The sequence below is a fragment of the Papaver somniferum genome, chromosome 3, assembly GCF_003573695.1.
Source record: "Papaver somniferum cultivar HN1 chromosome 3, ASM357369v1, whole genome shotgun sequence".
NCBI classification, from domain to species: Eukaryota; Viridiplantae; Streptophyta; class Magnoliopsida; order Ranunculales; family Papaveraceae; genus Papaver; species Papaver somniferum.
In genome coordinates this window covers 41,958,777-41,964,699 of record NC_039360.1, presented here as the reverse complement: position 1 = coordinate 41,964,699, position 5,923 = coordinate 41,958,777, and the positions used below count along the sequence as shown (strand labels likewise).

General features: G+C 37.6%; 1 long non-coding RNA gene across 1 annotated transcript; it reads right to left on the bottom strand.

The window, feature by feature from the left end:
* Window positions 1–628: 628 nt before the first annotated feature.
* Window positions 629–4,804, bottom strand: LOC113355976. Its single transcript, XR_003362712.1, has 3 exons — window positions 4,704–4,804; window positions 1,444–1,794; window positions 629–970 (listed from the first exon to the last, which is right to left on the bottom strand). It is a non-coding gene; the product is annotated as an uncharacterized LOC113355976 (long non-coding RNA).
* Window positions 4,805–5,923: the final 1,119 nt, after the last annotated feature.

Here is a 5,923-nt window from a genome sequence, read left to right as displayed (position 1 = left end):
TAAAACTAACCTTCTTATTCTCATTTCTGGAGTTGGTTCTTCTTCAATCTCTTCTTCCGGTTGATTTTGTGGTTGATTTTGAGTTTCTTCTTCACTCTCTAAATCTTCTTCTTCTTCAATGGGTTGTTCAATCGCTCGATTAGAACCAGATACTGGCTTACGGCGAACCATTATATAGATGAGTTTAATCGTCGACTAAATTTTCACGAATCGACGATTAAATTTCGGCGATGATACGATGAAAAAAAAAAGAGAAGGTGGGTTCGGCTGTGGAGGATGAGGAGGAAGAAGAAGGGGTTGAAACTGATTTTAGGTTTATGATTATAGATTTTTGTATTAAGGTTAGAGATAGATTAGTAATTTATAGGATTTAAGGGAATATAGGTAATTAAACCACCCATAGGGTACCCCTTATAAGGTCACCCAAGTTAGGACTAGTCCTTTGTATGCCTTGAAAGTTTTTGGTATGCCCAATATCATGGTTCTTATTTAGACTAGTTTCCCTGTCTGCCCGGCCCTTTTAATTTGATGGGTGTGAGATAGGCTGGGACGGCCCAGCTTTAAACCCTATACAATCTCTAACAAAAATATTTTTTCCCACTATATATTTTTTTTTTCTTTTTTGCTAACACCATCAAATTTCATTCATTCACAAAATTTGAGTAATTACAAGTGGGATATAACATTCATCACAAACCAAAATACAACAAGTAGTACCAACTAATAATCCGAGAAGAGAAAGATCGGAGAATCGTAGAAGCACCAACAATGTGTATTCTAAAGAGAGGAAGATAATGGTTTTTGGAGTACTTTCCAACCATTTTGAAGTGATTTCTTCTTGAAGAAGATGTGCTCCCATGAGTAGAGAGTAATTTGCCCAATTTTTTGATGAAGACGTCAGAATCGGATCACCTTGACCTTGTTGTTCTTCATATAGACCCAAAGCTCGCCGGAAAAAGTCGCCGTCCATCTGAACCCCACAAGAACCATACCAAGAACAGTGAATGAACATCATAAAGATGCAGTGGATAAACATCATAAAGATGTGGAAAATAGTGTGAAAAACGCACATAAAGAAGTCGTTAATCGACAACCAAAGAGCCGCTAATCGACCAAAACAAGGAAGAGCAACAAAATAAAAACCCTAGAAAAGAAAAACTACTCTAAAGACAAGTAACTGGAATTAAAATCTAAATCTAAACCTAGATATGTAAAGAGAAAGCAAAGAGGAGCTCAGATCTGCTCCATGGAGCAAATCTGAGCTCGACGGAGTATGCCGGATTTTTAACTGCTAATTCGTTGGAAATCGCCTAGAACATGGCTATGGAGCAGATCTGAGCACGACGGAGTATGTCGGATTTTTAACTGCTAACTCGTCCGAAATCGCCTAGAGCATGGTTAATGAGCTAACATTCAACAAACAACTTAAAGAGCATGGTTTACCTCCGGAACACAATCTTGCCATAATAAAGAAAAGGGATCTTTTCAACGGACCGACGGGAATTGACCATTGCACCCCTCCGTCTCCGCGTTTATTCAGTAGCTGCTGATTGTTTAGCTGCGAGTGAATCTGAAAGAACGCTCCTTGTTCATGATTATTCCGCTGTATCTTCATGAGATATCGGTGAAATCTGAAAGGGACGTTGCTGATTCTACTTTCCAAAGAAAACTATCTACTTCTTATTTCAAATCACGCACAGAAATCTTCTCCTTTCATAATCAGAATACTTTTCCCCCAAATTAATCACAATATTCTTTCCCCAGATCAAAATCGTCAAAATGATCGAACTATAGCTGTGGTATTCAGCCAAATTTTGTTACCAAATAAGAATTTTTAGGATTTTTAACCAAAGAAGACATTTTTGGGTTTGTAAACGAAGAAGAAATATCAGGGTGACGGACAAATAACATTGTGAATCTGGAATTAATAGCTGAACAAGACTATAATTCCATCTTAGAAAAAATTAATCAGCTGAGATTTGGATTTCAGCGTCACCTACAAAGTATTCCATATTTAACAAGGCATGTTTGCACAAAATTCACCTTTTTTCCTGCTTCATTTGTTCTCCATTGTTACACCTTTCAGTTGTTCGATAGAATTCCTAGGACACAAAATTTACATTCTCAACCTAATACTACATGATTTCAACTTCAACTTTTGTTTGATTTAAATTTTGATGTTAATTTTTCTAGACCTACAGTTCAACTTTTCCAGATTTTCTCTCATTGTTTTGTCGTCCCACATTGAGTTCGCACAATTTCAATCTGAGTACACACAGTTCTATCAAAGAATTATTATCTGAGTATGCATAATTACATCAACAAATTTGATTCCAATTTTTTCAGCTATGTTTGTTTCAGTTTACTATCCCTAATCAAAATGTGCCTTTGTATTACATTTCTTATGCAGAATTTTATTGTACTGACATATATAAATGTTGAATTTCATTTGAACACAGAGTACAAATGGATGCTTCCAGCCCCAGACCCGTAGAAGATCAAGACTCATCGAGCAGGCTACGCGTCAAGAGCTAGAACATGCAGAAAATAAGAGAAAAAGATAGGAAAATGACTGTAATGTTTACAAGAGAATAGAAAACACCTTTGCATCAGAAAATGATAGGCATCAATGTTAGAATACCGCGGTATCCGCGATATAGAGAAGAAGTGCATTGACTCCAGAATAAATAGAAAAAAATCGTGAAGGTTGTCCTTCTGCTTACCTTAAGAGGCGGCAACAAACAGTTAGAGGTGAGAGTAAATAGGGCTGTTCATGGTCGGTTTTGGTTCGGTTTCTAGCCAAACCAAAATCGAAACCAATATTATTGGTTTCTAAAAATCTAAACCAAACCAATCCATTAACCATTGGTTCGGTTTTCAAATGGTTCCAGTTCGTTTCGGTTTGTCCCAGTGATTTTTTGGTTAACCAATAATTGTGTCAAACCAAAAAAAAAGATATCACGAATAGTTAAAGCTTACTCTAATTCTAGAGATCAAAAGAAGATATATAATATATCTTAATTTAGTTATTGACAAATAAAAAAGAAGGAAGACGGGAAGAAAAAAGTCGAGTAGCAGCAGCTGTAGTTGGGGGTGGAGAAGGGAGGCGACTGAGAGAAAGAGAAAGAGAGAGAGTATCATAATGAAATATTAGATTTAGGATTTCTATTTATCCTCTAAATCAATGGGTAGAATCTAATACTTGTAAATCGACGGTAGAAACTAAGTTTAAAAATTAATCGGTTTTCCAATGGTTTTTTGTTCGGTTTTAGAGGTCAAACCAAACAAAAACCATCACTATCGGTTTTCCACTTTCTACACTGTAACCAATCCATTAGTAAATGGTTCGGTTTGGTTTTTTTCATAATTGGTCTGGTTTGGTTCGGTTCCAGCGGAAAACCGAAACCACGTTCAGCCCTAAGAGTAAAGATACGAATCGAGAAACAAACACCACGGATGCTTCGGCAACTACCACATCTACTTAACAACTCGACAGAGGTAATATAATCAACTAACTGTCTTAGTTTACTGTTCTCATGTGAATACAAATGTTAAATTCTTAATTAATTGATCAACATCAGTATGTCAATAATTCCTTTGTTGAATTCGACCAAGGGAGTAGGAGGTGTTTTCCAACATTCAGGCATAATGGTTGTCGCGTTTGTTTGGTAATTGTGAAACTTGATGAATATGATTTATTACACCTTTGAGAATGGAAGTTACTGAACAAGATGTGCGTAAAGAGTCGTAAATTCCTATCTTTATGGAGTTTGTTTCTTTAAAATGATGAAAATTCTTTTGGTTTTGCTCAAATTTTAAAACGCTGGTTGTTATTGTATCTATCACTTTTAATAATTATACACTTATCACAGCTCAGTTAACTTCTGTAGTTTAACAGATAGTTATTTTTGAATGGACGTAGGCTTTCATTATCCATGGTAATATGAGTAAATTTTTTTTGTATGATAATCACACTTCTACAGTTAACTGACTTTTTAAATGGATGTTGGCTTTCATTATCCAAAGTAATATGAGTAAAATGATCAACTAAAAGTAAAAATGTGTTCAGCGCTATAGCTCAGTTCAATTATTGTCTGAGACGGTAGAATTTCGTATATATCTGCATGGAAGGACTGAAATTGGCGAACAAAATAATGTCCAAACACATGGATATAACTAAACATAAGAAATTGAGAGGGGAAGATCACATCGAATGGAACATATACAGCTGTTATTAAAGAGCCTCGATCATGGAGAGTGAGGGGTGCTGGTGCAAGCAAAATAAAAACAAAACAAATCAGATTCTACACTGCCACCTCCACCTCCACCTCCACCTCCACCTCCACCTCCTACTCCTACTCCTACTCCTACTCCTACTCCTACTCCATTATCAATAATCTGAACACTTTATTGACAAAAGGGTCTACTCCCATTATCGAATGGAAACACAATATTTCAAAGTAATTGTAATTCAGATTCATATCATTAATTATAGCCATTTGTCTAAGGTTTGTGATCAGATCTGTGTGTATACCATAAGATATAGGGTTTGATATGAAAGAGAAATGAAGAATCTAGGGTTTGCTTCTTAATTGAGATAAGTAGAAACCCTAATCTTTGTTTATCTACAGTATTACTAGTTTGATGCAAAATTATAAGAAGAAAAACAAAATTAGAGAGAAAAGAAAAACAAGAACCTGTACCTCTATAGAAGATACACTTTCAGGAGATTTTGATGGTGGGCTGTGGATATAAGAAATTTCTTCTCCGCTGGAGATGGTCTTGGATAACGGCAGTAGAATTGGGAAAGGAGGAGTACGGTGAAACAACCGAGGAAGACCCAAGACTTTCCTAGAGTTTGTGTAGGCGTAAAAGACCAAAATGCCCCGTTTGCGCTGGATATCCCCATCCAAAATATATGTCTATGGGGTGTCTCGAGGAGTTTCCACCGGACCGATTCCTTTTTTTTGCTGAATTGCCCCATAGTACTCACTCGGGCTGAGACTTTTGAAGATCATAAGATTTCCAGTGTATTAAAATCAATCACTGGAAAGTACAACCACGAATTCCTTATTTGCGTCACTAAGATGCGCATGAAAGAGTACTGTTTAGTTTCAGTTTCCTTGTGATTCCATTACAGGTTATATATATGGGACGGAGAGTCAAAACATCCAATGCCTAGAATCTTGTGTACACATATATCTCACTATCGGACACGTGTATACAGAAAGGTACGTGGAAAGCATGCAAGCCAAAACATCAAAACATGATGCGTCACGAAGCACCAAATAAACCCCGAGGAGTTGCTTTATCTCATCCCCAGAAGAGGGGCTAAGATCAACGGTGGAGAGAAAGTTAGCTGACACGGACTGACAGGGGCAGAAGACACTTGTCTGACACGAGCAGACCCCTCAACTACCCGCATTAAACACTCTGAGCAGTGCACGTGTCGACCAACCTATGGAACGAGCGAAGATGCCTCCGCGGGATCGAGGGGGAAACGCAGACCTCCGCGTGATGGACGCAAGGACACGAGAAGATAAGGTTCCAACGGTCTTCAGAGATGGGTCCCACGTTCCAACCTTATAAATACCCAATCTCCACAAAGAGGAAAGGGGATCGAAAAACATCAGGAGAGAAGGAGAGAGAGAGAGAGAGAATAGTAAGGGTAAGTTAATCCCTTAGTGGAGAGAAACATGTAAACCCAAAGTCATTCAACTATTCGTGTAACCGTGAATAATATAGTAGAACAACAAACCCCGTGGATGTAGGCCTTAGTGCTGAACCACGTAAACCTTGGTCTTATTTACATTTCAGCACTTTACATTCATTTAGCTCCGCACGTATTCGCTTATATGTTTTGTTTTCCTTTAATACTTGTATCCCATGCATGATCGCCACGCACGGGGTAGTTGGAGGAGGC